The sequence below is a fragment of the Marmota flaviventris genome, chromosome 12, assembly GCF_047511675.1.
Source record: "Marmota flaviventris isolate mMarFla1 chromosome 12, mMarFla1.hap1, whole genome shotgun sequence".
Classification (NCBI taxonomy): domain Eukaryota; kingdom Metazoa; phylum Chordata; class Mammalia; order Rodentia; family Sciuridae; genus Marmota; species Marmota flaviventris.
The window spans coordinates 22,775,375-22,787,705 of NC_092509.1; positions in this window are offsets into that span (position 1 = coordinate 22,775,375).

The following is a 12,331-nucleotide window of genomic DNA, read 5'->3' on the forward strand; positions in this document are numbered from 1 at the left end:
AGGGCCAACCCAAGTGTGATTTCTCCCAGGAAATCTCCCTCAGTGACATTCTCTGGGCAGACTTGATCACTCATTACCTGTGGTCCCCTGATCCTTCACACCTGTGACTCTGATAACACTTTTCATTATAGTTCATGAATCTGTATTTGTCTCCCCTGTTTTCCATAAATGGCAGTGGGAACAGTCCCTGCGGGCTCGTAGCTGGCGCTTGATCAAGCTTTGCTTAACTGAAGAAGATGTAGGTTCCTCCCACTTTAAGTTTCAAAGCATCTCTGCTTCTCTGAGAATCCACAAGGAGTGACGGGCATAGGCAGTGAGCATAGAACCATGCTGATTCAGGTAGGAACTGTGCAGCCTGGTGAGAACCAGACAAAGCACAAGTAGATTGTGAAATAGGAGAGGTGGGACTGACGGTGAAGCTGTGCAGGGCACATTCGCTGGGAAGACTGGGAAAGGCCTCTCGGAGAAAGTGAAATAGGAACAACAGAGAGCTCCCGAGGGCTGGGAGTGATGGACAGGTGCAGTCCAAACCTCAGGCTGGGAAACTGTGGCAGATAATTAGGGAACAAGAAGTAGTCTATTTTGACTGAAAGTGAACTTAATATGAAAGAAATGTAGGAGAAGAGCCAGAAAACCAGAGAGAGTCCTTCCAGTTGAAGGTTCTTCTTTCCAAAGTGCTTCTGGTTGCAAGGAAGAGAAACCTTCTCGAACTACTTGGAGCAAATGTGGAGATGGGAAAGGGAGGCTGATGTAGGGAGTACTGGGTGAATTCACATGTGTGAAAACAGATCACACAAACACAAGCACTGAGTCCTAGGAACCTGTTAGGGGCCACACAACTAATGTCTAAAACAACATCTGCCTGTCTGTTTACTCAAACTTCCATCTGTCTGTCTTCATCTCTCCATGGACTTTACTCTATCATCCTCTCTACAGAATAGCCACAGAATAAGCAGCTGTGAGATCTCCTGGGCATGTGTCCTCGTATCTTAGCTGCATGACCTTGAACAAGCATTAAATCTTCTTTTACCTATAGTTTCTTTTCACCTGTTGGATGGGAATAGTAATTTGAGATAAATAAATACATAGATAGGAAGATAATAGATAAGCAATTGATAGACAATAGATGATAGGAAGTCTATAGATACATTGATGATTAAATAGTTAGGAATGACAGATCAGTCTTCCTGAGAGTTGTAAAAATTAAATTAAATAACTCATGTAGACCACTTCTCATAGTACTTGCTATGAATAAGTGCTCAATAAATAATAGCCATCACTATTATCACTATTTATGATTTCTGTGCTTCAGTATAACCTAAGCTTTGCTTGTTTTGGTACCAGCACTGATACTACAACCCCTTGTCATGTGCTGATAGTCTCTGTGTCCTTTGCTCAATTCATTAAGAGAGAGAGAGTGCAAATCCAATTGGTCATGGGCTATGCAAGTGCCTTCTGGCAGGCTTGGTCACAAAGGAGAAATGCTCTGGTATGAACATCTCAGCAAGATTACTCGGGTGATTTTCCTTAGATGGAATTGGATACAGTAGGGCATGACTTGGTCTTCCACAAGGTCTTGCCTGCAAGGTAGAGAGGACCTTGCTGAGACTGAGAGCAGTCTACTGGCCCAGTTAGAGCTGAGGGAGGTGCAGTTCTCAGAGAAGGCCCACCCCCAGCCCTCACTGAATGGAACAAGGTAGCTCACCAGTTCTCACCTGCAGACACTGGAAGCAGGGATCATCTGAATACTCTGGAACAGGACTTGGATGACTCCAAAGACTGTTGAGGGCCACAGACGAGTGGGGATGACGCATGGCATTTTTGCCAGAAGTAGTGGTTGAGAGGTGACGCCAGCGAGTTCTCGGGGAGTTCCCGTTGAGCTCTCTTGCGGGGATTCCTGAAGAGTTCGCATTGGTTGGGGAAGTGCCGGAGGAGGGATTTCCGGTTGGTGGTTCCTGGAGGAGCGGAGTGGCGTTAGGGAGAGTTCCTGGGGAGTGTGTGTGGAGTGTGCTGGTGGAGTTCAGAAATAAAGTTTGTTCCTGCTTCAGTGGCTTGTGATTTGTGCCCAGCCAGACTGCAGCAAAAGACAAAACCCAGAACATGCCAAAGCACATGCAGTATCTCAGGGCCAAGTAGAGGGGTCAAGCTGAGAATGAGAAAATCCCCAGTATCTAAGTTAATGTAGACATTGTTTAACTCATTGAGCTTTACCAAATTGTGTTTAATTAATATTGATTTTCTTTACCCCCAACAGTACTGGGAGATAGTGGAAACTTTGAGAGGCAGGTTCTACTGGGAAGTCCACCCTCTTTATGGCTCAGAGCAATAGAGCTACCAGATCGTGTGCTGGAACTCCCAGAACCATGAACCCAAATAAACTTTTCCTCTTTTCAAGCTAATTGCCTCAGGTGTTTTGCCATAGTAACACAAGATCTCGGAAGGTGGCCATCTAGAGGACAGGGACCAAATCCCAAATCAGTCCACCAATGGTGAAACAATGCAGTTCCACAAGCCCAAGAGTTCTGTGATCAAACCTGGACTTCCATTTAGTAGATCAGTGAAACTGGACAGGATTCTCAATTTCTATCACCTTCTTCTTCTCTTTCTGTAAAATGGCCCTAGTAATCTTCGTCCTGCCTTCCACCAAAGGCATTTGAGATGATCACTTGAGATAATGTGAAAACAAGGCATAGTTGAAGTCATACAGAATTATGAAAGTTTGAAGTATTATTACAGCTCCTGGAATATTAGTGGTGCTAAAACTATTCAATAGTAAATGTAGCAGTATTTCACGTCTGTAGGGTTTAGAAGATATTGTTCCTTTCCTATACATGAAGCATACAGTAATTGGAGAGAAGGAAGTCACTGTTCCCTCATTTTAGAAGGCTTATTTGCAACAACCCAGCTTCATATATCAGAGATTGAAATTCCTGCAGGATGATTTCATCCAGCTTCTCATTTTCAAGGCCAAGACACTATGTCTTAGTGGCGTTCCAAGCCAAACACCATGCACGAGTTTCCTGTTTCCGAGTCCAATGACCTCTAACCATACCACGATGTCATTTTTAAAGTGTCCCACTCCAGGTAAAACAATAGCCACACACACTTGACATTGGTATTTCAGATTCTAAAGTGCATTTCCCCATGCTACTTCACTTGAGTTTTAGAAGGTGGAGAGAGATGAGCCACACTTTGGCACCAGTGAGGAAAGTTGAGTTAGTTCAGCTGCATAAGGAAACAGATTCAGGAAATGACTTGTTGCCTTTTAAGTCTCCTCTTCCCCCAGAGCTTGTATGATATCAAAAATATCCACAGTTTCCACAGAGGGAGCAGGAGAGGACAGCACACACTACAGACCAGACATCAAAACAAAGCAATTAAGCAAGAGGTCTGGATTAGAAAAAGCAATTCAGACTTTCACAGTTTTTAGAGGAACAAACCTGAAGGGAATCGATGCCACAAGTGGGTGCTGATTTTAGTTAGAGGGGCTAATGTTTTTTTAAAAGTTCATTTGAAAAATAAATGCTCGGGTTGCCAACAAACCACGTTAGCCATGTGATTAGATTTGGTATTTATTGTCCCTTGGAGTGAAATGTTACTGCATAGACTGTGTTATGTGATTTCACCCTAATTTAACTGGAAGGGCTAATTTGTACTATTTAAAGGCAAATTTCTTTCTTTAATCATGGGACATACATTAAGCTAAATGAAGTGGCAGTGCTGGGGCACAGAGTAGGAGACTCCTAGAGAATTGAAAGGCATCAGAAAAGCCCAGTGAGAAGCAGAGTTCACAGGACACAGGCCCAGGTGCCACTTTTTTCCATACCTGTCTCTGGGGAACATTGAAAAGTAGTGTTTCACTGTCTTTCAAGATTTTTTGAGTTGGGTACATTTGTTACCCATTCAACAAATATATATATTGAGCATCTATTGCTTTGTGCGAAATAATTGAGAACAATATGAGCTTCTACTTGTGTGTGTGTGTGTGTGTGTATGGGGCAAGATTCAAGTAAATACCTAGAAACAGAAACCACTTTGGAAAGTGAAAAGGGTTATAAAGGAAATAAGTGGGATGATGTTATAGATTGTGACAGGCAGGTGGTCAGAGAGGGCTTGTCTGGGCAAAGCAAAAGAACTGAGTCCTAAAAGATGAGAAGCAGCCAAAGAAGGAGCTGGGACAAGAGTGTTCTAGTAGAGGGATTAAAAGGCCTAAGACCCTAAGGCAGGAACAATCTGATCAGGTTTGAATGGCCAAAGACCAGTGTTGATGGTTGGGGGAGGAGAGCAGAGGGTACAGAGAGTTTGGAGAGATTGGCAAGGGTGATGTCACGTGATCTCCAGGTATAGATTTTATTTTAAAGACAATGGGAAATGGCCGGACCAGAGCAGGATTGGTTAAATGAAGAAAAAGCAAAAGATCTGATTTACATCTAAAGCAATCCTTGGTGAATGCATTGAGACTGTGTTATTAAGCAGCAAGAGTGCAAATCTAATGAGCAAAGAGGACCCTCCAGCAGTTGTTCATAAAGAAGCAGAGAGATGCTCAGTGCAGTTGAGCTGGTACCAGGAATATGGAGAAAAGTCTGCATTTATTTTGAAAACAAAGGAAAGGCAGGAATGGAGGCAATGTATACTTGTTTAGTTTAAGCTCCTGAGAGACTGGTAGGACCATGGTGAGATGGCAAATGGTGAGGAAGCAACAGATTGGGATAGAGGGAGAAAATCAAGAACTCTGTCTTGAATGTGCTGAATCTAAGTTTCTGGGTCAATATCTAGGCAGTAGACAGTTGAATATACAAATTCAGAACACCAAGGTGAATTTAGAATCAGAAACAATTAAATCAAGAAGTCAATGTAAGGCATTGAAAGCCAAGGGATGAGCTGAGCATCTTAAGGTGAAAGTGTGAGTAGAAGCCAGAACAGAGTCTTGTTGCCCCTAACTTTGTCACATACACAAGAAGGACCCAGCAAATTTAACTGAGGGGACAATAAATGAGGCAGGAAGAGAACCAGGAGAATGTGGGATTGAGAAGGCAGGAGTAGCTATACTGTATGCTGCTGAACTGTTAATGGTGAGTAGACTGGTAGACATGGAGACCTTTGCAAAATATTATTTAAGCATATGATTAAAGTACCTGAGAACACTGTTAGCTATGTTCAGCAAATGCTTGCTGAATGAATGGATGGATGGAAGGATGGATGGATTCAGAGAAAGCAATGAAAGACAAAATTTCTGAGTCTTGGTGCTCGGTTCTCTCATGGATGGACTGTTTAGCCTTGAGGCTAAGCTGGCGAGCACAGAGAGGCACCTAAACATTCCTATTGGCAACGCCAGAGATGTCTGAGCCCTGGGGTTCTGATTGATGGGCGGGGTTACTCTTTTTTCTTTGGGTTTTCTCCTTTTTCCACCACTGATCTGATGAAGAGGGTTATCTCCTTTGTCCTACAGGGTCTCGGGCATAGAGAGACGGCTCCCCACGCTCTAGGTTTGGCACTTAATTTGCAGATGCACGCCATTCACTCCTCTTTACTCTGGATTTCTCTTCCTCTGCTTAGACGTCTCCCATGTGCAGATGCTCACCGCTACCGATAGGTGGCAGCAACCTTCTGAAGCAGTGGCCGCGGTAACAAGGATTTCTACCTTTCATTACATTTCCTGCAGAGCCAGGAGGCGGGCAGTGGAGCCGAGGGTGGGTGAGTGTTCTCAAGAGTTGTGCATTTTCCTTTCCAAAGCAAGAAAGTGGCATTGCCCTGGCACGCATCAAAATATTTATTATTTTATTTTAAATGAAACTAATGCCCAGGGCGGAGGGAAGGACAGCAGCATCTCCTGTCCTCATAAGCTGGTTCACATGCATTGGAAAGCAAGTTGTACTCTTTGTGATTTTGCTTCTAACATATGTTGAGCTCTTATCATTTCCCAGCAGCTGCAAGCTGGAGGACAGAAAGAGGCAGCTCACTGTGTCTGCAATCAGTTAAGTACAGATGTCCAAATAGATGTAGCTCCTCCTAAACTTTAAATAAAGATAACTTATGAGGAGTAAACACAACCGTGGCCACATTTGTCCAGATGCAGATGGCTTCACCTGATAGAAATGTGTTGCACAGGTCATTAAACAGGAAGGTTCAATAACATCTCCTCAGAATAGGGTCTTTTACAAGAAAAACACATAATATCAGTGCTACAGAGTTTGTGTTTTCACATTTAATGTTGCTGTCTCTCTAAATAGCTCTGCAGGCTGCAAGGGCTAATGGACTATCTTGAAAAACTCAGTCTATTCTGTGGGGATACCCAGCAAAAGTCCAGGACATTAGTTTAAGTGTTCTACCGACTTGAACAAACCAGAAAATTGGAGAAAAAGGCTTTACTTAGCATCTCAGGTGGAAGTTCAGCAGTCTTCTAAGTACCTTCACCTATGACATTCATGGACCTGTCCCACATCCTGAGTTAAGGCATAGTGATAGAAAAACTAGCTCAGGCTGGTAGCATTGCTCTCTAAACTCCTTGTACGGGTAGTTCTTCTAAATATTTTATATTCATTTTTGAATAGGGAATTCACACACATAGTTTTAAAAATTAAAAATGTATTAAAAGCCACACAATGAAAAGATTCTTTCAAATGTCTGCTGCCCATCTACAGGTTGCCAGTGTCATGAATTTTTGATATAACCTTCCGGAGGAGGAATGCATACAAATTAAAGTATATATTCTTATTTTCTCCATTTTTAACACAGAAGATCTCTTGCTGTTTCAAATAACACTATAGCTGAGAGAGCTTTCCATATCAATCTTATGGAAAGTGCACTAATTTGGTTTTATAGCTGTACGATAGCTCATTATTTGACAAATCAAAGCAACTACCATATTTTGTTGACCAGTTCTTCATAAAGAGCTATTTGGGTTATTCCTATCTGCAAGAATTGTAATTAAGAATCTGAAATTACATATTTTCAGTATGTACTCAGGCATCTATGTAATAAGTGCCCATGAGTATACTTTTGAATCTTGTAGTATATGCCTTTTTTGTGTGTTTTTTAGCTGTGTCTCTTTAGTTTGTGCTTTTTAGTTTCTCATCTGAGTCTCATACATTTGGTATTGAGTCTATTATTATATATTTTATCTCTGAATTGTTATTATACATGGGTCTTTGCTTCCGTTATGTCTTCTAAATAAATGTATGAAATCATTGATTTCTATTTAATATTTTTATACCTTATGGTTTTAGTATATTCTCTTACAACTTTAAAAACTAATTAAGGGGATCACTTTAGTTTTTCAAACATTCAGTTTTATTGTCTTCTGCAATTTGTGATGCTTTCACACTTTATGTTCCATCTTAAAATCTAAATTTTCATCAAATTTTATGTTCAACTTTAAGTGAAATATTAAATAATAATTGTATTAATAGACATCCCTGATTGAGTCCTGATATCTAATAGAAATGGCTCATACTGGTGAGAATGCTCTTTTTAATCTCGTTCATACATTGTTGATGGGACTGCAAATTGGTGCAACCAATCTGGAAAGCAGTTTGGAGATTCCTCAAAAAACTAGGAATGGAACCACCATTTGACCCAGCTAACCCACTCCTCCATATATATCCAAATCATTTAAAATCTGTATACTATAGTGACACAGCCACATCAATGTTTATAGCAGCACAATTCACAATAGCTAAGCTATGGAGTCAAACTAAGTGCCCTTCAACTGATAAATGGATAAAGAAAATGTGAAACACACACACACAATGGAGTATTACTCAGCCATTAAGAATGACTTTACGACATTTGCCAGCAAATGGATGGATCTGGAGACTATAATGCTAAGCGAAATAAGCCAATCCAAAAAACCCAAAGTTCACATGTTTTTGCTGATATGTGGAAGCTAGCTCAGAATAAGGGGGAGGAAAAAAGAATAGAAGTTCAGTAGAATTGACCAAGTGGAATGAAGGGAAGGGAGGAGGGACAGGAATAGGAAAGACAGTGGAATAAATCTGACATAATTTTCCTGTGTACATATGTGAATAACACAGTGACTCTCACCATCATGTATGTCCACAAGAATGGGGTCCCAATTAGAATAAGATACATTCCATAATTCTTGTATAAATTATTTTCAGGTTGAAAGATCTTTTTAGTTATCCAGTTTCCTTAATTGGTAGTTTTACCATTTTGTGATCAAAATGGTAGTAGTTTGGGGAATATATTTATGCTTTCTTTTTGACTGAATATAGGGTCTATATTCACGAGAGGACCACAGCTATTTTAAAAGGTTGTATTCTCCATTTTCATGATAAAATGTCATATACATATCAATCCATCATGTCATATTATTTACAACCACTATGTCCTACTGTATTTTTTTAAATTACTCTGTCATGATGGAAAAGATAAATTAGGATTTTCTTCTGTGAGTTTACTCTTTCTGCTTCTCCTTATGACTCCTTTAATCTCTGTTTCACCAATGTGCCAGCTATTTAGGGCAGAGATAATATGTTTTCATTATGACTTGGACAAATTAGCATTACGAACTGCTCTTTTTTAATCTTGTTCTGGCCTGGATTCCACCTTGTCTGATATTAAAGTGTGTGCTGCTTATCTCCTTCTCAATTGCATGTCAGTGTGCCTCTACTCATACTTTATTTTCATGCTTTCTGATGTTCTTTCTTAGGGAATGTCACTTTTATTGAACATAGAGTTGTATTGGTTTTGATCCAAACTGAAATCTCCTCATATTAGCAAAGAAGCTGAACCCATTTATATTCATTGGTGGGATAGCTCTATTTGATCTGAGTTTTACCTATTCTTGTATGCTTATGTGTTTAGGATTTTTGTCCTTTTTAAAGTATGTGTTTCATTTATTTTCTATGTGTTTGTGATTTTTCTAGGTCTTTAACTCTGTATTCTGTAAGTAATACAGCTGACCCTCCGTATCCATGGTTTCCATCTGCAGATTCAACTGACCATAGATTTAAAATACTTAGAAAAAATTACATCTGTACTGAATGTGTATACTTTTCCCTTGTCAGCATTTCCTAAACTACACAGTATTACGACTATTGACATAGCATTTACATTATATTTGTTATTATAAGTAATCCAGAAATGACTTATAGGGAGAATGTGCATAGATTATATGCAAATATCATATGATTTATATAAGGGGCTTCTTATCCAGAGATTTGTTCATCCAAGAGAGGTCTTGGAACCAATGCCATCCAAATATAGAGAGATATCTGTATTTCCATCATTTTTTAGAATTTTTAAAAGGGTTTTCCCATGATTAGTTACCTTTATAATTGGAAATGTACATATTATCACAAGTACAGGAGTACGTTGGAGGTTTTGCTGGTTCCATTTTAAACCACTACAATAAAGTAACTATCATGAAAAAGGGAGTAACATGACTATTTTGGTTTCCCAGTTTATATAAAAGTAAGTTTTGCACTTTGCTGTAGTTTATTAAGATTTATTATTTAGATGCAATGGCATCTGAAAAACAATGTATAGTATCTTAATTAAAAATCCTTTTGCAGAACACCTGTGCTACACCTGCCAAGACCAGAACACTTGTGTTGCAGTTCCTTATCCACCAATTTGTAACTCCACCCACACCACCTCCATATTGGGACACTGCAGCCACTGCCATAGCCCACCCCATGCCACAAAGCAAGTCTTAGCAAATACAAAAAATAGAGATACCACCTTGAATTCTATCTGATCATAATGGAATGAAATTAGAAATCGAAGAGAAAATAAAAAATAGACACTGCTCCAACACCTGGAGACTAAACAATATGCTATTGAATGATGTATAGATAACAGAAGACCTCAGGGAAGAGAAAATATTTCTTAGAGGTAAATGAGAATTCTGATACAACATATCAAAATCTTGGGACACTATGAAGGCAGTGCTAAGTTCATTGCATTAAGCTCATTCATTAAAAGAAGAAAAAAATCAACAAATAATTAACCTGACATTACATCTCAAATCCCTAGAGAACAAACCAACACCCAAAGCAGTAGAAGACAGAAAATAATTAAAATCAGGGCTGAAATCAATGAAATTGAAACAAACGAAACAATTTTAAAAAATCAACAAAGAGCTGGTTCTTTGAAAAAATAAATAAAATTGACAATCCCTTTGCCACCCTAACGGAAAGAAGGAGAGAAAAAACTCAAATTACTAAAACTCAAAATGAAAAGGAAATATCACAACAGATACTATTGAAATACAGAAGACAATTAGAAACTATTTTGAAAGTTTATATTCCAATAAAACAGACATCTCCTTATATTAGCAAATAAGTTGAACCCATTTATATTCATTGGTGGGATAGATCTATTTGGTCTGAGTTTTACCTATTCTTCTATGCTTGAAGACATTGACAAATTTCTAGAGGCATATGATCTACACAAACTGAACCATAATTTAAACAGATTAATCTTGAGCAATGAAATAGAAGACACCATCAAAAGCCTACCAACCAAGAAAATACCAGGACCAGACAGATTTTCAGCTGAGTTCTACAAGACCTACAATTGCCACAGCCTGGCTGGCTGGGCAAAATAACCAGGGGGTGACGAGCAACTTGTGTAGATTGATACAGCAGGAGTGGAAGCCATTTATTGTAGGACAGGAGTGGTATTTATACATTCCACACAGCTTATCTTAATTAGCATAAACTAGATACATCAGTCAACCAATAAGGAATCTCCACACTTAATGGCTCGCAGTCAACCAATAAGGAATCTCCACACTTAATGGCTCGATGGCATTACTTCACAAACCACTCCCTCTGGCATTTTGCCAGGCGCCATCCAGACTTGTTTACAGACTCTAACATACAATGAAGAATTAATTCAAATACTCCTCAAATTATTCCATGAAATAGAAAAGAAAGGAACCCTTCCAAATTCATTCTACAAGGCTAGTGTCATCCTGATACCAAAACCAGACAGAGACACATCAAAGAAAGAAAATTTCAGACCAATATCCCTGATGAACATAGATGAAAAAATTTTCAACAGAATTTTGGCAAATCACATACAAAAACATATTTTTAAAAAGTGCACCATGATCAAGTGGGGTTCATTCCAGGGATGCAATGTTGGTTCAACACACGGAAATCAATAAACATAATTCATCACATCAATAGACTTAAAGATAAGAATCATATGATTATATCAATTGATGCAGAGACAGCATTTGACAAAATACAGCACCCTTTCATGTTCAAAACACTAGAGAAACTAGGGATAGTAAGAATATACTTTAACGTTGTAAAAGCTATCTATGCTAAACCCAATGCTAACATCATTCTAAATGGAGAAAAATAGAAGCATTCCCTCTAAAAACTGGAACAAGACAGGGATGCCCTCTTTCAACACTTCTGTTTAACATAGTCCTTGAAACTCTAGCCAGAGCAATTAGACAGATGAAGGAAATTAAAGGGATATGAGTAGAAAAAGAAGAATTCAAATTATCATTATTTTCTGATAACATGATTCTATACTTAGAGGATTCAAAAAATTCAACCAGAAAACTTGTAGAATTAATAAATGAGTTCAGCAAAGTAGCAGGATACAAAATCAATACTCATAAATCAAATGCATTTCATATATTAGTGATGAATCCTCTGAAAGAGAAAATAGGAAAACTATTCCTTTCACAATAGCCTCAAAAAATAAAATACTTGGGAATCAGCTTAACAAAAGAGGTAAAAGACTTCTATAATGAAAACTACAGAACACTAAAGAAAAATTTTTTGAAGAAGACCTCAGATGATGGAAAGATCTCCTATGCTCTTGGATAGGCAGAATTAATATTGTCAAAATGGCTATACTACCCAATGTGCTAAAAAGATTCAATATGATTCCAATTAAAATCCCAATGTCATTCCTTATAGAAATAGAAAAAGGAATCATGAAATTCATTTGGAAAAATAAGAGACCCAGAATATCCAAAGCAATCCTTAGGAAAAAAAGAGTGAATCAGGAAGCATCACACTACCAGACCTTAAACTATACTACAAAGCTATAGTAACAGCATGGTATTGGCACCAAAATGGACATGTAGACCAGTGGTACAGAATAGAAGACACAAACCAACATAAATACAGTTACTTTATACTTGATGAAGGTGCCAAAAACATTCATTGGAGAAAAGATAGCCTCTTCAACAAATGGTGCTAGGAAAACTGGAAATCTATATACAGCAAAATGAGACTAAACCCCTATCTCTCACCATGCACAAAACTCAACTCAAAGTGGATCAATGATCTAGGAATTAAACCAGAGACCCTACACCTAATAGAAGAAAAAGTAGGCC